The 25500-nt window shown below is 40.5% G+C and overlaps 1 protein-coding gene across 4 annotated transcripts in view; it reads right to left on the reverse strand.

The window, feature by feature from the left end:
• Positions 1-25500, reverse strand: part of LOC131667620 (sorbitol dehydrogenase-like) — a 918386-nt gene that overhangs the window by 438120 nt on the left and 454766 nt on the right. The window lies entirely within an intron of this gene.

Raw genomic sequence — 25500 nt, forward strand, 5'->3', positions numbered from 1 at the left:
ATTTTTGAACTGCCAATCTAACCGCCAAGAACTCAATCTCGCTCATCGTATATCGCCTCTCATGCGCGTTCAACATACGACTCGCAAAGCAAATTGGATGCTCCCCGGCCTCGAATATCTGTACCAAGCATGCTCCCAGCACATACGATGAATCGTCGCAATGCAAGTAGAACGTCCGTCCAAAGTCCGGCCTCGTGAGCACTAGGGCTTCCGTGAGCGCACTTTTTAGTTGCTCAAAGGCCCCCTGCTGCTCTTCTCTCCAAACCCATGGTTGGTCCTTCCTCAATAATTTTGTGAGCGGTACCTTATTATCGCTCTTATTTTCAATAAACCGAGCGTATCATTCCACAATACCCAAAAACTCTCCAAAGTTGCTCTATATTTCGAGGCACTTGGTAGTTCATAATTGGTTGAATCCGATCCATGTCTAGGCGCAGGCCTTCGCTGTCCAATTTTTAACTGAGATACGTTACTTCCGTGCAGAAAAAGTCCGATTTCCTCAAGGTTATCTCCAGGCCCACCTTAACCTGCCCTCCTAACACTCTCTCTAATCACTGCATATGGTTTTCGAAATTTGCGCTTACTACCAACAAGTCGTCCATGTACCAAAATACATTCTGCGCGAACTCTGGTCCAAAAAGCGCGTCCATGAAGCGCATGATTGTCGCGGACACGTTTACTAGACCGAATGGCATTCTCTCGAACTCCCACAGTCCTAACCCAACCCCGAAACCGTAAACGCAGTATACTGCTTGCTTTCTTCGTTCAAGGGAATCTGCCAGAACGCCGACTCCAGATTAATTTTTGATAAAAATACCGCGCCGCACAACCGATCCAAGATGGAATCCAGGTTAGGCATCGGGTATGCATAGATCTTTGTTACCTTGTTTACCGGTATAAAGTCTAAGCAAAACCGATATGTCCCGTCTGCCTTTTTCACCACTACCGACGCGCTACTCCATTGGCTATCTGATGGCCTAACTATACCCGTGTGCCCCATCCTCGTTGTTTCCTCCTGCGCGAATCTCAGGATCGGCAGTGACATCCTTCGTGTAGGCGTTTTAATTGTCTCGCAGTCCCGACGTCTATTATGTGCTTAATTAACTTCGTCATGGCCGTGGCGACTCCAGGTTCGAGCACTATGCTATGCACCAGTGACATCACCTGCTCCCGCTGAGTGTCCCTATATGTTGCCAGTCTCGCACATTCGGCAAACACCTGTATCGACTATCCGCCTTGCTCGCGAAGGGAATCCATTCTCGCAAGCCCTTGGGTCACCATTCCCGCCTCTTGATGCTGATATCCTGTATCCACTCGATCTAGAAATCCGCACCGAGGATCAAGTCATGGGCGCATCGAGCGACTGCACATGCAGTCAACGTCCCGCTCTTCCCTCTTACCTCTTTATTCAGTTTTAGATCGCCTAAAGTATCCGGTTCCTCGCTCGAGACACCTCTTACAAAAATTGTCGGCGGCTTCAAACGCTACGTAAATCTGCTCGCCAATCCCGGGTCCATGACTGTGACCTGCGCACCCTAATCTAATAAGGCGCGGTAGTCCTTTCCGTTTATATTATTGCCAGGCAAAACCTATTCTTTACTACTGCCACCTGGCATTGGCATGGTTCATGGGCTGACTACTCGAGCTTGCCTCGGCCCTCCCTCTCGTTAAGACGGAAGGAGTTTCTGCCATCTTCGCGCGACTCGCAGGGTGATCCATCCCCGTCTCCCCCAGCCTACTCTGAATCCTTTGCTCTTGGCAGTCCGAGAGCGATCGGGAGCCGTTCGGCGATTCAATCGCCATCCGCTCCTCCGGCGCTCGATCGGATTGCCCTCCCTTCGTGCGCGCATCCAAGAGCAACAGGGGGCTCCGCGGTGGTCCCTTGGCCGCGTGCCCAACCCGCGCTCGATCGAGTCGCTCACCTAATACTTCGAACTTCCCATTATTAGCCGCGTCCTTGCACCTAGGCTATTGTACTTCGTACCTCTCTACTACGGCTACGGCCCTCAAAATTTTACCGTCATCAATATCCCCCCTTTTCAATTATCCATAACGACGTAACAATTTATCCCAAAACTCTGCTGCTTTCTTATCAGGCACTGCCGAATGCGCGCCTCTGGTTACGCGCGCCTGCCCACTCCTGATATTTTCGCTATTCGGGTTGCGTGGCTCGGATGCGAGTATCAACGCAGCCTTGCCCGGCCCAACTTTTTTCCCATAGTTTCCTTCTCCCGATCTGGGCGAAATCGTACAAGCCACCCTATTCCGGTGCAACCAAGCACCAGCAATGCTCGCCCATGTAAACTCAGGCAGAGGTCGACGAGCGAACGTTGGCCCCCGCCTGCGCATTTTCCTGCTGCGCAATGTCACTTGCGCACGTCGAGCAATTCTGGAATATGTATCTTACCGCCCCACAAATCTGACAAATAATCGCCGCATCCGGACACACACTCGCGGAATGGCCAAGACGCTTACACCTATTACACGTGGGCGGTGGCCTACCTCGCTCGCGATCTACGCGACTCGGACATAGCGAACTCCTATACCCCCGTCCTCTGCACGTAAAATAATTCCCCTCAAACGTGCGCGAACATCCGTCCATCCTTTATGTGCTCTGCTGCGCGCCTCGCTGTTGAGGAATCAAACTCGGCAGAACCGAAGTCCGCGGTTGGACAGAGCCTGTGTCCGTCGGGGTGGCCGCGGGTGCGACATTATTCGTACTGATACCGGGGCTGGCCACCGCGCCCGAACCCGGCCTGCTGTTCTCACCTTGCTGTGCCGCCGTCGTTATTACTTCACTCTCCGACGCATCAATACTCCTCCTTTTTGGCCTCCTCTTGGCTCGCCGGTCATTTATTCTTTCTACTGGCGCCACTTCCGCGTTCTTTTTCGCGTTTACCTCTGCGGTTTTTGCTACTTTTTTCGCGGGTCCTGTCGTACTCCTATAAGCCGCATCCAGGATAAGCATGCTTTCGGCCGCCGGTGGCGGTTGCCATCTCTTTTCCCTTGCGCACTGCCATTCGAACTCGCACCGTACTCGTTTCAATTCTCACAAAGTGGCGAACGACTTCCCATACAAGTACCTAGCGAAGGTGGGATGTAAGCCCTCTTACAAATCGCCACCTGCTTTTTTCCGATGGGGGCCATCAAAACGACGTGCGATGCACTGAAATGCGGTGAGGTAATCACTCAATATTTCCCCCTGAGCTTGTGTCCGCAACCGCAATTCCTGGTATAAATTCTCTCTTTTAAAGTGTCTTCTGAATTCCTCCCATAAATCCAAGAAAATCTCTTCGATATTTTGCCAATTATACTTGTTATTCCTATACCAGAGCGCAGCCTTCCCAGTGAGTACGATACTTACCGCGTCCAACATTTCGTCGTCTTCTAACTTATCAAAATCCTGACACTTCCCTATGTCGTTGATAAAGCCATCAACGTCCGCTCCCCCTTCTCTCAAGAACTTCAGTGACCATGCGCGGAAAGCCTTCACCGCGTCCACCGGATTATTGTTGATATATCGTGCTCTGACTATCATCCCACTCGCTAGTCGACGGCTCCCATCGCCTATCCTTCTTTTCTAGTTTCTCCGAACAGCCAGGCCGTGGTACGACGGATGGTTTCGTCTCCTCTACCTTCACGGCGTAATTCTCTCGAGTGTAGTTTCTCATGACGTTCCTCACTAGTTCCTCCCAATTCCTCATGGCCTCTCCAACCTCACGGGATACAACCGGGATACTTGTTCTACTATCCGATAATTTAGAGACCCCCATCGCGGCGGCACGGCTTTCCTCGTCTGAAAAGAATTCGTCCTCCGAGGCCGACACGTACGGATACCGACGCGATACCGAACAAGAAGACCGCCCTCTTCACATCTGTCCACGAGGTATCTGATCAGCCGTCCCGCCCTCGCATGCATTTCCAACGCTGCCTCTTCCATCCGACCTAGGTTATTTGCGCTTCCTGTTATTGCCTCCCGCACTTCACTGCGCATCACCAATCCCGACAGGCTTGCAAAAACATTCTACACTTGGCCGAAAACATTCGACTCACCCCCAACGCCTCTAACTTCTACTCCCGCGTGAGGAGCCCCTTCATTCCGAGCCTCCGTAGCGACCGTCGCCCCACCGTCTATCGCGTCCCACACATCTCGCTTGCCGTCCCACGCGTTGAGTTCCGTCCCGTCGCCCTGCGCCGCTATCGGCTGCGACCGCTCGTTTATCGCTACAGCGCTCCCTCGCCTGCGATTTAACGCAGGCTCGGTTTGGTTCTTCATTCGACCGCTGATCCTTTCGGCTCTGCTGGTGTGCGGCCGAGCATCTGAACACCCCAACGACAACAATCAACAGTTAGTGTATGTGTGTCGTTCACACTTTTCCGCTTTGAGGGTGGCGCAGCGTAATCAAACATTACCACCCCTCTCTCTGGGCGCCAATAGGTTGGCATAGCCCACTGTCTTTCACTCCTTCGCTTTCAAACATTATTGGAGATCCGCAAGTCAAGTTTGCTGCGACATCCCTGACGCACTCAGCGAGTCGGAACCTTATTGATCTAAGGCGGTGACCTCCTCGAAAGGAGTACCGATCTTTTCACGGTTCGACGCTCAAGGAGAGCGGAACTAAAGGCTTGACCCTCGGTTTGGGCGCGACGGGACTCTAGTTGCCCCAACGTCTACTGCGTCGGAAGCACGCAGCGTACAAATCTTACGAGATTTGCTTGACCTCGTACCACTACCCCGCAGAGGGCAACCCAAATTGGGATGTCAGAAGAGAGACTCAGCCAGGACAGCCAGAGGAAGATTCCTAAGACGATCAACCAGCTAAGCCTCCCCTCCTGAGCTCGCGTTCGAAAAACATCCCACCCTGCGTACCTGTATTAAGGGATTTCTCCCACGACTCACAGGTCTATCGCTTGGACGTACCGAGGTACGTCTTCCCATTGCGTTTCGGTCATCCCCGCTCACGCTGATGGGTATCCGTCATTCGAAAGGTTGTTATTACCCCATTTTGTCCCAAAGTCAGATCACGCTTTCTAAGAATGGTTTTATGACTTGGCTGATACTGATATATGCTCTTTCGATTTGATTTTTGACTGTTATGTCAGGACGGGGTCTCGTCTAGCCGACAAGGCGATTCCCCAGGCAGTTTTCAGTATTCTTGCCCGTCATGCTACGCATTCGGTTCAAAATTCCGTCGTTGGGTCAAATGGGGCAAAGTGCGTTCGAGTATTCAAGCTTCAAGAATTTAGTTCTGAAGTTGGTGTTCAAAAATTATCGTTCAAAAATTTCAAGCTTTATAAGCTTGTCTTCGTTCAAAATTTCAAAAATTAAGTTATTGTGGGAGTTTTTGTCCTTTGGTCAGGGACCTTGTAAGAGGCGGCGTCTTTTTACCATAGTTCGTGACTATTTTTCTGCGCTTTCTCTTTGTTATAGGTGCTCCCTCTCTGGGCTCTATGACTTTTCTAGCAAAGTCTTCAAAGGCTTTGTAGATTTTCCTGCTAGATACTAGAGCCGTTTCCGGGTAAGGCCATGTATGACTCTCCTTTTCAACAGCCTCTATTAATGGCTTCCTTAGTTCCCTTATATCTTCGCAGTTAAAGAGAATATGACTTCGCTTTCTGTTTCTCCGCAACTACACAGTTAGTCTTCGCATAGTCCTCTTTTGTGGAGGTATGACTTAAAAGCGCCATGTCCAGTCATAAACTGGACTGTGTAGTGATTGGAATTTAGCCACCTCTTCTTCAATCTGTCCTTGATTACTGGGAAGTAGCAGTACGTTCTCCTGCCATTTGTGGCTGACTGCCATCTCTCCTGCCATACCCTTTCGATTTCATCGTTGATGAGTTGTATGGCTTTCGAGAATTTTAGTCTACCCGATCGAAGTTCTTCTGATTTAATTCGGATGCCGTGCATTTTAATCGATTTCCCTTTCTTGACGCAGTACTTTGCAACTCTCGCGTCGAGCTCTAGAGCTATTGGTCGGGAGGCTGCTAGCACATGCGCCGCTTCATGAGAGATCGATTTGTAGGCTTTGAGTGTCTTGCAAAGAACGGATCGCTGCAATCTTTCTAACGCAGATTGCTGTTTGCTGTTAGTCCTTTGCCACCAGCCCGCAGCGGCATATGTAATTTTCGATAGTAGGAAGCCATTATATATCTTTTTCATGGAGTTGAATTTTAGGCCCCAGTTCGCTTTTGCAACTTTACTTAGCTCGAAATAGGTGTTATTACAGTCTTGAACCACATTTCTAATATGTTCTTTCAATTGGAAGGCCTTCGAGATTGTGATTCCTAGGTACTTGACTGTTTTGTGCGTTCTAATGTTGTCTTTCCCAATTTTGACTGTAGGGTTCCTATTCTCGCTTAGTTGGTCTTTTAGCCATATTAGTGCTGACTTTTCTACTACTAATTTCATTTTGTCAGACTTGCACCAGTCCATCATTATATTAATGATTTCTTGGGCTTGTCTTTCAAAATCAATGCGTGTCTTTGCCTTAATGATGGGAAGTACATCGTCTACGTAGGCTAGTACCTCGTATCCTGCGTCCCTGATTGCCCGGAGTGGTTTGTCAAAGATGACGTTCCAGCCTACCGGTCCAAAAACTGAACCCTGAGGGCATCCCTTCGTTACTGTTTTCAGTGTTTCTTCGAAGTGAGCATATATGCCTACTTCTCGATCACTGAAGTAACTCTGAAGGAGTTAGTACGTATGTACGTAGCGGCTACGTACTTTGTCGATGGATCAGATTCTGCCTCTTCTACTATTTCATATAGTATTCTGATGGCATCCTCTGTGGATCTGTTTGCCTTAAAGCCAAATTGATCCTCCGAAGACCAGTCCGAGCTGTTAAGAATGTTGGATATTCTCTGAATCACAAGCCTCTCGAGTGTCTTCCCAGCTATGGGGAGTAGACATACGGGTCTATATGATTTAATCTCGTTCTTGGGTTTTTCAACCCCTTTGAGCAACGTGATTAGCATTCCACTTTTCCATTTAAGGGCCATTTCAACTTCCCTTATTAGGAAAGGCGTTGCGTCGCCGGTTACTGGAACCTCCCGCATATCTCTGCGAATCTTTGTATGTACAACGTTTTCGCAGCTTGGTTCGTATTCAGGCATTAGTCCTTCTAGTAGAGCCATGCTTGTTTCCTTCCAGTCTTTTGTGACTGAACCATTACAGTTAACCGTGCACATCGCTTTTGAGATTCTGACCTTTTTGGATGCTCGTTTGTATGGATACGCCCAAGCATTCTTTTCGCTTTCAATGGTGCAGAAATCTCGCCAGCTGTTGTTTTTGGCTCTTTTAATAGCCCTTGCATAGTCAGAATTCATTTGTCTCAATTTTCCAAGTAATCTCTGGAGGGTTTTCCTTTGTTTTCTATTCGGTCCTTCCTTGTCTTTCAGAGCGACGATTTTTCGATGTCCTTGTATCGCCCGCTTCTTACTTCGCAAGTCAGGATTCCACCAGGGTTGAGAGCGCGTTCTTCTCATTTTTGATGGGATAGAGTCCTTTGCTGCCCTTTTTAGAGCCTCTTCGAATTTAGAAACATACGAGGTGTGATCAAAAAGTAAGGTGAATTTTGAAATTTAGCGGGGTACGTCCGTTCGATCTTCGACTTTTTTATTTGGTTATGTCGGTACACTCGTCTAGAACATACGTTCCAAATTTCAGCTTTGTAGTATGTTTGGTTTGTTTGTGAGAGGCATCAAGATTAGAAGTGTTTTGCGTGCTCCACGATTTGCTGCTGTCTAAAAACAATAGATCGAAGTGTTCGCATAAAATTTTGTGTAAAAAATGGAATTAAGTGCTCCAAAACACTTCAAATGTTGACTCAGGCATACGGTGAGTCTACTTTAAGTCAAAAAAATGTTTACATGTGGTATAAGCTCTTTCAAGATGGCCGAAAAGACACCGACGACGAACCTCGCTCTGGACACCTCAGCACTTCAATAACTGATGAAAGTGTTGAAGAAGTTAAACAAATGACGTTAAAAAATTATCGAATCATTATTAGAGAAGTGGCTGAAAACATCAGCATCTCTGTTGGCTCGTGCCATGCAATTTTTTCCGATGTTTTTGGCATGAAACATGTAGTAGCAAAATTTGTTCCGAAACTGCTTAATTTTGAACAAAAGGACTGTGTAAGAAGTATCGCCCAAGAGCTATTAAATGACGTCAATGATGATTCTGCTATGCTCAAAAGAGTCATAACTGATGACGAATTATGGGTTTATAATTATGACGTCGAAAATAAAGCCCAATCGTCCCAATGGACGATTCCAGAAGAGCCAAGACCGAAAAAAGCACGTCAAGTTCGATCAAATGCCAAGGTTTTGCTCACTATTTTCATTGATTATCGTGGCGTAGTACATCAAGAGTTCTTACCAAAAGGTCGTACGATCAATAAAGAGTATTACCTTGAAGTTGCGTCGTTTGCGAGAAGCAATACGAAAAAAACGTCCGGAATTGTGGGAAACAATTCGTGGATTCTGCATCACGATCGTTGCTTGTGTCGAACTTTTTGGCCAAAAAAAAACCATAATCATGCATCAGGCACCATATTCACCGGATATAGCCACCTGCGACTTTTTTCTGTTCCCAAAACTCAAAAAACCCATGAAAGAACGAGTGTTTAGAACGATTGAGGAGATAAAGAAAAAATCGCTGGAAGAACTCAAGGCTATATCAGAAAGTGCTTACCAGAAGTGCTTTGAGGATTGGAAAAAACGTTGGCACAAGTGTATTATATCTGAGGGGGATTACTTTGAAGGGGACAACATAAATATTGATGAATAAATAAATATTTTCTCATAAAAATAAAAATTCACCTTACTTTTTCAACACACCTCGTAAATAAATAAGTAAAATTGTAAAGATTATTTCCTTTAAATCAGATCAAATATCAAATATTTGTTCTACTATATTGGAACAGTAACTCGAAAAATTTACGTGTGGCATATTAAAGTTACGATTGAATTTTCGTATTCATTGAGTAATTGAAAGGGTTAATGAATTTGGGATTCAGGGGTCTGTACGCTTGCAAGTAACAGGGTTTCAGGGGTTATGCAATTTGGGTTCCAGAGGACTGAGAATATACACTCGCAGGTTATGGGGCTAAAGGGTTAAGGAAACTGGAGATTTAGGGTTTGGAGTTATAGACTCGCAGGCTCCGTTGCTCAGGGATTAAGGAAACTGGAGATTAAGAATTGGGGGTTATAGCCTTGCACGTTACAGGGCTAAGGAGTTAAGAAATTTTCGTTTTAAATGTTGTGGTCTTGATTTACATACTCTTCTCGCACTTTCAGGCTAGAATATCTCGAAAATCTGACTTATAGGGTTAATTCTGAGGTCAGATTCAGATTCAGCGCACCAAAATCCTTCGGGCACACAAGGTAACGTTTCTAGGTGAGGACTTTCTTTAAATTTTGTCGGCCTGTGCAATAATTATAGTTAATTATTTTCATTTTTCTTTCGTCATAACACTTTTCAATCAGGAATATTGAACGTAAACACTTTATATGCATCTAATATATTATATTTTATGAAATATCTTATAATACTATAAGGTAACAAAAATGTAGTGTATAATTTTTTTCATTGAACAATACTTATAAATATTCATTTACTATGATTGGTTTGAAAGCCAGGTATAACGCATAAAAGACTCTTCCCACAGTAGTCATCATACATAGTATAAACTAATTTACTTTTTCCTTGTTTGTAGCAAACGATTCTTTGTATTTTTGTTAATTTACTTTCTTTTCTTTGTAACCGTACTCTTCCAATAATGCTTTTATTAATTGCATGTGAAAAATAAGGAATATAATTTTTTTATTTGAATGTATAATGTTGTAAGTAACGAAGGTATAGTTCATTGTTAGGTCAACTAATTGTAGATATGTCTTCACATACCATTTCATAGACTTTTTCATAATATCAGATGATTTTGTACACTGATCAGATAAGTTGACACCTCCTATGTTGTTATTGTAATCCATTACGACATTTCGCTTCTTTTTATGTTCTTCGGTAAGGTAATCTATTTTTTCAGTTGCAATCAATTCTGGCAAATGCATAGTTGACTACATAGTTACTAATTTTTTATCTTTTCAAAGTGTATAAGTCATAATTCGTGCACTGTAGACCTTCATATCACTCAATGTCATTTTTTATCTATTTTTAGTAGATATTTACGATTTGTTCTCAACCTTCCACAAACATTACTTTTTTTCTATTGCTTATTTCTATTGAACTCTGCTTAAAAGAAAGACGACCTTTCCTTGGCAAGGGCGATTCATCAATAGAAATGTTTTCTTCAGGTCTATAAATACTCTCAAAACGGTCTACCAAATAATCAACTGCTGGTCATATTTTATATAATTTATCAGATTCATCATTTTCTTTGGAAAAGTGTACAAATGGAAAGTACGTTTTAGAATCTTCTTAGTGTCATGGAGTTTGAGAAGAATGGTGTCTCAATAGTCATATCTTTAGAACACTACATCTCAATGCTTGGTTTTTTGACTATCCCCATCACAACTAAGCATGGAAGGTGTAAGTTTCGTTCATAGTAACGCCATTGCAAGTCTTTAACCGAGAATTTTTTTTAGTTTATGACTGCTTCTTAGATCTGATTTTTTTCTCTTTATAGAGATTAGTCTGGATGATTACCATTTCTATAAAATTTTCCGAAACAAAGGCCTTAAAAATTTGATTGCATGACCTTGTCTCATTTAATCCAGATTAGATTAGATAATATTCCATTATCTCACAGATAATGGAACATCGTCCAAATCAATGTCTTTGTCGGCATGATCATTTAAACTTTCTGGACAACTAGATGTATATCGTCTTCTTTTATAAAAAAAACTCATCATCAGTGTCACAAAATTACTCTCAGAATTTGTCAAATGTGTGGGTGACCTGTCCATTTTTCTTGATCGCTTTTTCATTTTGAGTTATATATCTAACACTGATTGAAATTACAAAGAATGCACACATAGTGCAGTCATGATATTTACACTTGACACACTTCAACATTACATTCTGTATAGCTCAATTATTTTAGAGAACAAAATAAATACGACTACCACCATAGGTAATACGTAAAATACTGAAACATGAGCAACAGATATAAATAGTATATTTACTTAGTATATATACTTTATAAGTAAAAAATAACAAATCAAATTTTTATCTTATAAAATAAAAATTATTTTGACTCCCTCTTTTCAATTTTAACCTATGTCGATATGACGAAAAAAACTAATAACTGGCCATAAAAAGCTTAAAATTCGATAAAAAAAACAATCAAAATGTACCCCCTTCAACACATTTTGAACGCTTTGGGTGAGTTGTTGGTTAAAAATAACTACGGAAATGGATTCATCGGATCCTAAAATCTCTAGAAATCATATTCATGCAGATCTAGAAGTATAAATTGCCACAACCAGTTTTGGCACGAAAATTCAGAAAAGTTTTGCCAGTTAAGGGGTTATATAAAGATAAGGAAGATTTTCCAATTACTTTGTATCTATTTTTATCTGACATTATTTTCAATGATAAAAATAAATCTGATAATTTTGAAAATATAATCATAGCTAAAGCTCACGTAATAATTGCTGCTGTTCGGACAAGATCTTCAGTTAAAGTCAGACTTGCTACAATGTTGTTAAAGCAATATGGCTCTAGAGAATTAATACAAGTATTACATTCGCTAGAATTTTGCGTATGGTATAAAGAAATTTAATTAACTAAAAGCATCAATTTTAAATCATCAAAATAGAACTACGTTTCATGTGACAGCTTATAGTCAACAAGTATCAGCTAATACTGATCACAACTTAGAAACAATTGATAGTTTGAATACTTTTCATGCAATGGGTTGTATTTTAATAGTTACTCTTCCAGATTCAGTTCAGTCTAGCTATGTAATTGAGAGAGTTCAAAAAAATTCCTAACTCTGAAAATATTGGTAAATTTGGTAAAATTCACATAAAAAGTTTTCGTATACTTTTATTCCTCAAAGTGGCTTACAAAACAAAATCGCTAGAGACTTTTATCGATATTCATATATCTCATTGAATAGTGAATTAGATAAAACTGATTTTTTATGGGCTTTTTGCAAATAACATAAATTTTAATTTGAAGAATGGAACCGGACTATGGAAGAAATAACAATAGGGATGTCTTTTAATGTAAGCAGAATAATATTTTTACCTTTCATTAATGCTCAACCGAGTCATATCGATACTGTCTATACTACCTTATTGCAAGCAGAAGAGAAGCGAAAAGAATTAAAGCAAAGTCTAATATTTGTTACTCTCGATCAACCGCTGTAAGAGTTAGATTAGGTGGGTTTCATACATTAATATTATTTATAGGGAGTGCTGGCTACGTAATGGAAGGTAATGGAATACAGCAATTGCTTGGTCAAGTTTATGCCAAAAATTCAATTTACAAAATTTTAACAGGTCATGCATATTCTTGAACTGTAAGAGGTCACATTCTCATCCACTTAACTTTAGTACACCGTATTCTAGATTCCATACAATTGACTGATGAAAAAAGTTCGCTCAACAAATTTAATGATAACACTAATTTGTTTGAAAGTATGATGTCACTACTATTTGAAAGTTTATTTTGTGAGCTTTTATCGCATAAGAAAGAAGCTTGAGAAAAATGGTCCTACATCTAATCTTTGACTTTAAATATTTCGATATGATTTCTATAATGAAACAATTAATTTTCGCCGATCGGTCAAAATATTTTGATACGCATTTATCTTCACTTACAAGGAAAGGTACCTAACCCGAACTCACCGATTTTGATGATTTTGATACATATTGTAGAACATAAAAAAATAAGAGACACATTTTTTTTATCGGCTAATTTTCACTTTTAAGAGGTAAAAACCTCCCCTAAAGTTAACTCCCAAAAAGCGTTTTTTTTAATATCTCGGCTTAAAATTAATATTTTTCAGTGAAACAAATTGGAGGTTATTTCTTACAAAAGGAGCAAGTATTTCATGGTGATTTGTAGAGTAAGGGTAGCATCCCCTATTTTTTAGGGGTTGAAAACATATTTTTTGGCATAATTTTATAATAAAAAAGTTTAAACCGACTAAAAAAAAATTGGAAAAAATGTGTAAACATCCATAATAAAATTTAGTTGACGTCTTTTGGTGTTTTGATAAATATTACCCCTAAGGGGGGGTAAACCACCCCTAACACAAAATGACTGTAAATATGTAATTCAATACATTATATTTCGTACAAAGTTTATATGTAGAGGTTTTCAAGGTCGCTGATTACAAATCTGTTATCAGATTTTGAAAATTTAAAATGGCGGAACCAATATGGAGGACGGAAAACATTTTGTATTATAAAAAAGTTTTAAACGACTAAAAAAATTGGAAAAAAATTCGTAAACATCTATAATAAACAAATTAAGAGTTTTGGTTTTTTCATAGATACTACCCCTAAGGGGGGGGGGGGGGGGTAAACCACCCCTAACACAAAATAACTATAAGTATACTTCACTCCATAATATTTGTCGAACATTTGATTATAGGGGTTTTCGAGATCGCTCTTTTTTTAGCAAAAAAAAAACAAAAAATTTTAACTTTCATAAAAACTTGTTTACGAATGTGTGATTTTTGTAGCCTGTACATGTGAACTAAAGAGCCTTAAACCCTAAACCCCTAAACAACAAATAGACTAAATGGTTGTGCTTTTTAACCAAATGACTCCAAACCCCTAACCTACAGACAGACCGAAGGCCTATACTTTACCGTAGACACGAGTATAGACATATTACCGATATTTTATTCAATCATTTTGTATGCAACAAATAACGTCTCGTTTATGTTTCAATCAAAGATTATTTATTTTTCTGTTTTTATAAATCAGCAAAATTTCAAAAGTAATTTCATAAATTATAAAATATTTCATAAATTTCATAATTATATAATTTTATAAATTTACAAAGTCCACACTTTTTTGCAAATGAAAAAACATAGATTAATAAAATTAGTTTATCAACCTCTTTTGCGTCTTGTAATAAATTTTAATGTTGTCAAACTTAGGAGTTTTTCATTGTTACAATTATTTCGTAAGCTAAAATTTTTTTAGATGAATTCTCGAAGTAACGATTATTCTATCTATAGTAAAATATTTACAGTCTGGAATTCCATAATAATACTATTTGATACGATTTAATGAATTTATCAAAAAAATAAGTCAGGTCCCAGTATCGACCCCTGTGCCACCCCAGCGGCGACCTGTCTCGTTACTTGTCCTTCGATCGTCTCGTACGTTATCCGTCTGTTTTTTAGGCATCACAACCCGAAGCAGGTATGGCTGGATCCCGAAGTTGCTTTTCATTGCCTCCAAGATTCCACCTGGCCGAATTGAAAGCATTCCTAATGTCGAGCATCGCCAGTAACACTATAGATCGCGCTGCGTGGCAGTGTCTGTTTAGTTCCAGGAAAGAGTCAACCACCTTTTGAATCGCTCCAATCGTCGATCGACCCCTTCTAAAACCGAACTACGAATCTGATAAACCCGCTCCGGTCTGTATCGCATCCATCAGTCTCGGTCTCAGTAGTTGTTCAAAGAGTTTACTAGTCGTATCAAGTAAACTCAACGGTCGGTAAGCCGAAGGCGTGCCAAGATCGCTCCTATCTTTTGGGATAAGAACGAGCCTTGCCACCTTCCACCGATCGCTGAACGTTCCTGTCGTCAAGCACGTATTGTACAGATCGAGGAGTATCTCCGGCCATAGACGAGCCACAAGCTGGAGTATATCAGATGGTACTCCATCCGGTTCCGGTGCCTTACCCGTCTTCATCGCATTCGTTGCTCTGATGAGCTCCTCAGCCGCAAAAGCGAGGGGGGGGGGGCATTTGTGAGTCCACGTCATCCATCACGTTTCTCCTAATCACGTGCGTCGGAAACAATCCGTCAACAATCCGTCCTGCTGTTTTGGCATCTTTAAGTTCCGGTGAGTCTCGGGCCCCTAGTTTCCCGGTCACGATCTTGTAGCCGGTTCCCCAGGGATACTCGTTCACCTCCTCACAGAGCTTCCTCCAGCATCGCGTCTTGCTGCCCCATATTGCTTTCGTCAGCGTCTTCCGTGCTGTTTTGTATATGGCTTGGAGGTTTTCCCTTTCGGGTCCGCCCCCTGCCCTTGTCACTCGTCGCCGATTTGTCAGTCATATCCTGCGTAACTCGGCTATTTCGTTCGTCCACCAATATTGTGGTTGTCTTTGTTGTATCTGTCGACGTTTCGGCATTGTGCTTCTGCACAAGCTGTCTATTAATTTGGCCGTCTTGTCTGTCAGTCTTTCCGCTCTTTACCGGCCCGTCAGTTCGAGGGAAATTCTCTCCCCTGGAGCTGGTGTTATCATTAGATTCTACCGCGGGGGTTGATGGGTTCTCATTTGTCTCGTTCCCGTCCGTCCCACCGCCTTAAAGACGATGTACTGGTGATCGCTGGCTATGTAGACTTCGATCACCTGCCATCCCCTCAGCCATAGCAGAATTCTGTCCGATGTTATCGTGACGTCGGGGATAGAGTTACCGATACCTGAACGTCTATACGTCGGCGTATGTCCCGTATTTACCACTGCTAGATCGACCCTTGCGGTAGACGGTGAGATAAGTGACAGCGCCAACTGTGACCCAGACCTAGTCGTCCCCGACACCGCGATTGGAGAGTCTAGATTGGGTGCCACCTCGTACCCAGATAGCAGTTATCTCTGTCTCGTTTGTAATGTATGTCTAGATCGTCCTTCTCCTGTATGGTTCACTCAGAATCAGAATGTCCGCGTCATATTCGTCGGCTATATCAGGTAGGAGCATGTCTGCAGTCCTACTTCGATTCAGGTTTCCCTCAATTATTCTGTCCCTCGTCTGGTCCGTCCCCTGCATTCCTCCAGCGCGGCCCGGAACACGGCACATCTGTCGCTTCCGGCGAGGTAGTCGACGTCCCTGTGCCCGGCCTCGGAGCACAGTGGGCAGTCCGGCTTGTTTTGACATTCCGTCGCGTAGTATCTGGATGTGCCACACTTGAGGCAGTATTTTGTCCTGTCCTTACTTGTGCATTCAGCTTCCACATGGCCAAAGCCCAGGCATCTGTAACATTTTGTCACCGTCAGTCGTTTCCGAACGTGGCAATGCACCCAGCCAATTCCGATCCAACCACGCCGAAGCAATGCATCGGCTTCCCGCGATTCCAATTCGCAGACCGCCATATACTGCTCACCGCGGTTCGGAACGAAAATGTGGACTCGGACGTCCGTGTCTCGTCCCGCCTCTCGTCTGAGCGCGTCCGTCACGTCTTTCGGAGTCGCAACGCAGTCGAGATCCATGATCTCCAATTGGACCTTGGAAGTCATGTCCCTGACATTGCCCGCTACCCCGATCGTATCTTGGATCTGTCTTTGTTTGCGCGTGCGACACGATTATATAATAAGCTAATCGGAGACTATACGGCAGAAGATTTTATAGAAACAAAAAAACCAGATGGTATAGCTCACAGTAGAAGAGATGACCTGTGTTTAACATTCATTCAGGGAGACGCAATACCTGTTGACATTAAAAATGACTTTATCAATTCAGTTACGGATACAATAGGAAAAGAATATAACAACGATAATGCGCCAGACACTGAAGAATTACTGGCCAGCTCTACGCGTAATACAGATCAATCAGATATGTCGCACATAACAACGGCAGAAACAAACCCAGCATCATCCAACAAAACGCATTCAGCTAATGCCGCAGACCGCTTAAACATGAACGAATTTGATACACAAATGCGTCAAAGCAAGTAACAATGAAGAACGTAGAAACGACTACAACAATGACCGACGCGTACACGCAACCGACAACGATAGCCTCTACGACGTCGGATTTCTTCTCTACATTGTACAATAGAGGAACACTACCCTAATGGTCAAGCTACGTAGCTCCAAGAGCATCCACGCAACGATGCGACCCTCTCATTAAAATGCGTCTGCCAAACGGTATCGTCCAATAAATTCCAAAACTTATTACGACGTGCTTTAAAAGCAGAAATAAATTTAATATTATCCTGCGATAAATTAGCAGAAGAAGCTATTAGATTAGGAAATGGAATAGCAAATAAAAATTTAGAAATAAACGCACTAAAAAACACGAACTGGGACTTGCATAGGCAAATGCAAATGGTTGTGGCGAGTGCAAAAATACTACAGTCAGAAACGCAATACCGTACAAACGTAAACAGAGACTCGAGTCGAACAGTACAATTTCAAAATACTTATAATTTAATTGAAGACAACCTAACCAAATAGAAGACCTGTCACTGTTACAACCAGACTCAAGGTTAAATCCCGTTGTGCAACTTTTTCACTTGACAACGAAACCGCCAGTATTTTGGGCTCTACAGCCGTCGCTTGTGGCATATCACCCTTCGTCTTCGCCTATGGCCTCTGCAGCTCACTCGCCGGCTGATATCCCCGTATGCTCGAGCTGGGGGAGGGGGGTTTTGGCTTCAAAGCCACAGTCCTCACTCTCGCAAGCGCGCGGTACACGGGCGGGCGCGGCGGATGATACAACGGGCCCTACGAACACGCATAGCTATTCGGATACAGTGCGAACAGACTTCGGAGGTGCCTAGACAAAACGATACGAGAATGGAAACTTAAGTCCTCAGGTGAATCCAGCGTAAGTATCGAGGAATTCTTAGAACAGGTCGAAGAAAACCGACATGTAGACCATGTGTCAGATGAGGAGTGTTGGACTCACTGACTCCATTGTTTGCAAAACCAGCTTTATTTTGGTACCGGATGCTCAGGCCGACATACCTAGACACCCGGACCTTGGAAACTGATAGTGTCACAGGAGTAGTGCAAGCTCTGCGTAACGATGTAGGTGACTCAATACTAGCCATGGGCAGCTCAAATGGTGCGCAAACGCAAGGCGATGGAGGTAATGTGGCAAGCGCCTCGGTTGGAAAGTATCCCAGGTGGTGGCTGACGGTACGCATCGGATCTTTCACTTTTCGAGCTTTATATGACACTGGCGTTTCGCACGGTCCTTAACTTCTTAGATTTGCAGATAGTAGCAGCACTGAACTACCGAGTGAACTATAGTGTGGGTTAGGTCGCACTGGCTGTCGACGGTCATAGTGTACTCATGTTAGGCCACGTAAAATTACCCTTCACAGTCGCGGAGATGATACACCCCATCGATACCCTCATCTTAAAGGAGGCTGATGTGGAGTGTACTCTAGGGGGCGACTTTATTCGAGCTTTCGCAGCAGTATTAGACCCTGAGACGAATATATTCCGAATGGGGAGGGAAGACAAGGAGATTCCTGACATCCTTTCTTCGTTGCATACGGAGAAGTTCCTGTCGTTGGCTTTTCTAGGAATAGAAGATGTTTCTGAAAGTCAGCGCGAAGAGATACGGAAGGTGATTGAAGAACTGCTGTCAGAGTCTTCGTGCGAGCGAGTAGGTTGTACCAGCTGGATCCAACACGACATTGACGTTGGTAAAGCGATCTCTATAAAGCAACGCTACTATCCTGTTTCTCCAAAGATAGAGAAAGAGATGCACGCACAGGGGAGCAAGACGCTGGAGGCCGGCATAATTTGTAAATCGACCAGCGAGTGGTCCAGTCCGGTAGTCTTGGTACGTAAGCCTGATGGTTCGTAGCGGTTCTGTATTGACTACCGGAAGGTGAATGCAGTGTTACGCGTCAGCGCATTCCCTTTACCCTACATGGACGTGATTTTGCGCAAGCTACAGCACGCGAGATACATCACGGCCCTGGACTGCTCAGGCGCATTCTTGCAAATCCCCTTGACCCAGCGGTCGATTCCGATCACAGAGTTTACTGTTCCGGGTATGGGATTGTTCAAATTTGTCAGGATGCCGTATGGACTCGCCGGTGGACCAGCAACCTTCCAATCGCTGGCAGATAAGGTGATTACTCCAGATATGGAGCCCTATGCGTTTGCTTACCTAGACGATTTGATTATCGCGACTAAAACGTTCACAGACCATGTCAAATGGCTTAAGATGATCCTGTATCGGATTACAGAACCCGGTCTAAAGATAAATCGCAAGAAGTCGCGGATATGTATGACTGAGGTAACGTACCTCAGTCATACATATCCGCTACTACCAAGAAGTCTCAAGCAGCTACGTAGGTTCTTTGGGATGGCTGCGTGGTATACGAAGTTTTTAGGTGACTACGCAACGATCTGTGAACCCCTCACAGCGCTCACGCGTAAAGACGCCAAGTTTGAATGAGAAGACGAGCAAGAATCGGCTTTCGAGAGAGTTAAAGCGTTAGTTACTACTGCTACTGCTAGTTATTACTACTTACGGCCGTCCTATCACCGGCGTGAAGAGCACCGGACCTGGAAGGACGACTAAATTCAGGATAAATAAGCTTCAGACTTCGTTTGGACATTCCCCATTTATTGTTCCTTTTTTTATTTTTACGGGGTAAACCGGGATAAATCCCCGTTATAAAGGGAATTGTACTGTTTTGTTTCGTCTTGTTTTGAAAATTTATTGTAACGAAAAAAAATTTATAATTCTTTTTTTCAAAATTCCTTCAGAAATAAAAATGTTTAAACCAGTACAGTCACTTGTTTAGCGATTTCGAGTGTAAGAATACTATCGTAATAGTTATCATTCATTTTGGGCACGACTCCTACACAACGGGGCTTATAATTTCACCAGAACAAAAAGTGTAACAAATTAAAAAATGATTATTTAAAGTGTGAAATAAATTTTGAACTAATATGAATTCGCTGAAGGTGCCATGTCTGTTTTCAAAGCGAAAAAACACGCGATTTTCGGTGATTTTTTTAAAAAAAGTTAAAAATTGTATTTTATTACACAAAAATTGTTGGTTCAAAAGGGTTTTTCGAAAAATTATTTTAAAGAAAATGGCGGCCGTTTTATGAAATAACGTGGTTTTTCGAAGACTCAATTTTTCATTTCGCTTTCTCCCAGAGAAAGCTTTATAATAGTAAAATTTTCAGTTAAAACTTCATAGAAGAAAGTTTGAAGGTGTTTGAAGGTCAAATCACGTATTTTTAGAAAATGTTTGGGCCTAGTCGGATTTAGTTTAAAAGATATAACGTTTTAAAAAAGAAACCCTTTCGTGAATAATAAAGTTATGGTTATAGCTAATTGTAAGTAAATTTTCTTTTAGTGAAAAGATAAGTATTCTGTATTCTTTCAAAAACAATTTGTACTATTTAAATATTTTAATTTTTTTCATCTGAAGAATGGAAAAACCGTTTTTCAAAAATCGAAAATTCACTATAAATCAAAAACGTGATGATAAAATCAAAATGGATTCTTTTCACACATTCCGTATAAAAGAACAAAAGTGGATACCCAATTTTATCGATATCCGATGGACAGTTTAAAAATGGTATAGGTACATACATACACATATACACACATCCATACGGACATTTTCTAAAAATACGTTTTTTGAACTTTAAACGAAGTTTTTTTATGAAGCTGAAAATTTTATTATTACAAAGCTTCTTCTAGGAGGAAGCAAAATTTTAAGACGATTGATTTTACGATTTTCAAGATATCTTGGTCACCGAAAAACAACTCTGAAAAAGACAGGTTTCCTTAACATGGCTATAATTCTCTTAATTTACAATATTTTTCAATACCAAAATTCATGAAAGTTTTTCAATATAACAACTTTGGAATGAACAATTTGCTGTAAGCAAAAAGACAGTTTTAATTTCTCAAAAAGATCCACGAAAATCGTATGATTTTTCGCTTTGCGATTAGGCATAAACCATCATTAATATGTTACGTATTAAGAGCGGAAAGAAGGCGATTACAGACGAGTGTGAAAGTTGTCACGAAAAGAGGGTGGCAATCACTCATTATGATCGTCTTCTTTCCACCCATTATGCACACCACATTTTTTGTCTAATCTGCACCGTAAGTGTGTTATTACATACATGTAAATACGAGTGGAAATTATAGCACTATTTTCTGCTCTAGGACGAAAAAGAGAGCCCTAGTATGGAATGTAAGCCCTACGATGGAAATTTTTTCCTTTTCCGCACTTTTTCGCCCATAAATTTATTTTCCGTCCAAGGACTCAATCCTCCGCTCTTGAGCAACAAAGTACTATTTTCAGCCCGATTTACATGCAAATAACAGCATAGTACTTTCGGTGGTGGCAGGGCAAAAAGATATTTTCAACATGTATGTAACCATGGTACATGTATGTAATAAAGTTTTTTAACAAACTCAAAGAGTTTTTTTATAACATGTGAATAAAAACTACCATTTTCGGCGCCTATAAAGTGAACCAAAAATAGAGTTCCCGAACATCACAAAGTGGAACGAGAATTCTTCTTCAATGCATAAATTAATGATTTGATTCAATTTACATTCACTCGTTTTATTCTGGTAGAAATGTAGCAGTCGTGCCTTACATGCAAAAACACAGCTTGTATAAATTTTACCGCTTGTTTTTTTTCAGATTTAAAAATGAAAATTAATCCGTTAAACGTTCTAAATTTATTATTAGTATACTTTCAAGCGTTAAACATACCAAATAGTGTCACTAATTATCATGAAACAGAGTTGGCCGAAAAAATAAAAGAAATTTTAATAGATGCAACACATGATTTCAACGATGTAGAAATGATTACTGATGACTTTTTGGATTTTCAAGAAGAGTATAAAGACTATAATGCAAAAATAATTGAAGATGAAGTGCAACATTATTTTCCTGATCCGGATATAGCACCAACTCAATGTACAGCAGATAATGAAGAACTAGATTTTGAATACAAAACAAGAGCTTTAGATTTTTGGAGAAGTAGCAAACCGAAGCAAAACTTAAGTATCAAAACAGTGCAAAACAGATTCAAAAAAGTATTATCTATTAGTCAGCTACGTCGTTGGGCTCATTCAATTAATAAAGGTGGCACGTATAGAGAAAAAGTAGCACAAATTTGTCAGTATACCCTGGATAATTTTAAAGCAGCTCTCGACAGTGGTTCAATTATCCATCATGAAGATATAATTCAATGGGCCTTTCAAGCTAAAAAAGAAATTGGTTTTGACGATATTAGATTCAAAGCTCCTAAATACTGGTTACTCAAATTTAAGCAAGCACACAGAATAGTTTCTAGGAAAATAAATAAGTTCATAACAAGAAAAACGCTAGAAAGTAGTACAGAACTTATGGCTAAAGCTGAAGCATTTACCGATGACGTTAAATCGTGTATACCAAGGATTGGACTCAAAAATTTGTATAATTTAGATCAGAGCGGATTTTAGCTAGAAATGTATTCTGGAAAAACTTTAGCAGTAGAAGGAGAAAAGCAAGTGCAATGTCTGCTACAGTCAATTTCAGCAACAACGCATAGTTATACTATACAGCCACTAATATCAGTTACTGGACAACTGTTGTCACCGCTATTTCTAGTTTTAAAGGAACCAACTGGCAAGTTTGGCCCTATTGCAGAACAAAACATATTTAGACCAGAAAACGTGTACGTGAAAGCAGCCAAATCTGGAAAATTAACAACAAGGGAACTAATAACAATTTTTACATTGTAATATCGTAGATCAGTTAAGTAGTAAGTCGTTTAATTGCAGATCACTTCAAAATCTGGTTGGAAAAAATATTTTATCCCCATGTAGGCCATCACTTAATATTATTACTTGATTCGTGGAGTGGCCATTGTGACAATGTTATAGAAGAAACGATGCCACAAAATAAAATTATTAACATAAAAAAAATTCCAACTTGAACCACAGGAAAAATATAACCACTTGATGTCTATGGATTCCGTATTTGAAAAAACTTTGTCCGAACATTTTCTGATAATGTAATGTTAATGAATCATGATATGAATTTGCATGTGAGAAATAATATAATTAAACTTCAATCATTGGTTCACAACCAACTGTTTTCACCGAGATATATAGATTTGTTTAAATATTCCTGGTATAAAAGCGGTTACGTCAATGAAAAATCAGATAAATTTGATAATCCTATAGATTTCAGTTTTGGAAAGTCTTGTGCAACACATTGTGAAATAGAAGGGTGCACAAACATTGCAATTGTACGGTGTGGTTGGTGCAAAAAAGCATTGTGCTTTAAACACTTTGATAAAAACTACCACTATTGTAAAAACTTCGTAAAATTATATATTTTATGCTCAATACAAAAAATACACTATGGCAAAAGATGAAAGGTTGTAGATTATTATTATTATACTCTAATATTGTAACAAAATTAACGAACTGCCACTATTTTCTTATGCGTGGGTTAGTGAGGCTCTTTAGCTCATTGCAATTAAGGAAGAAAAGAGAGGACAGGTCATAAATTTATTAGTACACGACACTTTTATCTAAGCGAACTCGTCATATTATTATTAATATCCCAAAGAAATATCCCAGAATCCCACACACAGAATTTTCTTGTTCACAAATTTAGGAATTTGAGGTGGTTTGGTTAAAAAGCACCGGCATCTAGCCTATTTGTTGCTTAGGGGTTTAGGGTTTAAGGCTTTTTAGTTCACATGTACAGGCTACAAAGATCACACATTTGTAAACAAGTTTTTATGAAAGTAAAAATTTTTTTTCGACATTTTCGTCCACCATATTGGTTTCGCCATTTTGAATTTTCAAAATCTGTTTGTAAAGAGCGATCTCGAAAACCCCTATATATAAACCTTCTACAAAATATTATGGATTGAAATATACTTATAGTTATTTTGTGTTAGGGGTGGTTTACCTCCCTTAAGGGTAATATTTATTAAAACATCGAAAGACGTCAACTAAATTTTGTTATTATGGATGTTTAAACATTTTTACAAATTTTTAGTCGGTTTAAATTTTTTTATTATAAAATTATGCCAAAAAATATATGTTTTCAACCCCTAAAAAATAGTGGATGCTACCCTTACTCTTCAAATCACCATGAAACACTTGCTCCTTTTGTAAGAAATAATTTCCAATTTGTTTCACTGAAAAATATTAATTTTAAGCCGAGATATTAAATAAAACGCTTTTTGGGGGTTAACTTTAGGGGAGGTTTTTACCCCTTAAAAGTGAAAATTAGCCGATAAAAATAAATACGTTCTCTTATTTTTTTATGTTCTACAGTATGTATCAAAATCATCAAAATCGATGAGTTAGGGTTGAGTACCTTTCCTTGTTAGACGAATGAATCCATATTTTCATGCAAGCGGGCACTATTTATATATAAAGTCTATGCATTTGTATATACAGATATGTATGAATTACAGCAGCACATGAACGATAATGAATTTAATAAATTTACTAAAAAAGGCTATTTTACAATTCGGAGAACAAATATATTTTGGTCAAGAGTTTCGACAAATATGGCAATAGAATAGGTTTCTATGAGAAGCATGAAGACGAAGGTATTATCACTCGTAGAAGAGGCATTGTAGATGTAGTACTAGCTAAATGAGTATTAATTATGCCAGTTGTCACTGAAATCAGTGATTATGTGCAAACATTTTGCAATGTATCTATCGTTTCATCTGAACAATATGTTAACTCGCGGGGATCGAAAATACTTGGTTTGCATGGGCAACTTCGAGATTTTCGTTTATTAATTACTGCCTAGTTGCTGGCTCGAACTAGACTGACTTACTCTCCATCCTCTATTCTTTCCCTCTCCATGTTAAACAAGGAGAGTGCTCGTACCTGTTTTCCACAGCGCGGTGCGCCCTTCCCCTCCTTCGCTTAGTTCACTTTTCCAATTCTCTCTCGCTATTCGCTGCTCATCCTTTTCCACAAATATCAGCAAATTTGATGATTGCTCAAATCAAACTATTCGAATTTAATTTGAATAGTTTGATAGAAATTTCTTAGATAAATTTACCAAATGTAGAGAAAAAGAAAAACGCATACCCTTGCAAATATTTTAAAACACTTTCAGTGTAAAAAAATTTGTTTATTCAAGTAAGGATTTAATACGACCGTCCGCTGAGAATAACTCTTGATTACATGCTATTATAGCCGTATAAAGTTTGTGTGCGTTTTAACAAATTACGTGACAAAGTTCCCTTGACACTGGTAAAGTAGTATGAGAGTATCGCAATCATGGAGTAAAAGTACAGTAAACAAATATGCATGAATCATAGTAAGACTCAACAAGTACATATATTATTATAAAGCAATGCAGTGTACTAAGGTCGTAGTGAAGGTTAAAGAAAGCAAGGACTAGACAAGCTATAGTGAAAGAAAAAATAGAGAGTCATTCTGCTCGGAATAATAATTACTGAGATAATTGGTTAGCTTATAAAAGCGCTTATCATTTATGTGCAAACTCGCAGTATACAGTGTCACGTAACTATCGATGGAAATTAAACTACGACAAAAAAGCAGCTGATTGCGCTGCGTAAGATCAATACATCCATAAAGCAACAAAAAATGTGCAGACAGTCTAGAATGAATTAGTTA

The sequence above is a fragment of the Phymastichus coffea genome, unplaced genomic scaffold (genome assembly GCF_024137745.1).
Source record: "Phymastichus coffea isolate CEN01 unplaced genomic scaffold, Cenicafe_Pcof_1.1 PCOF00005, whole genome shotgun sequence".
NCBI classification, from domain to species: domain Eukaryota; kingdom Metazoa; phylum Arthropoda; class Insecta; order Hymenoptera; family Eulophidae; genus Phymastichus; species Phymastichus coffea.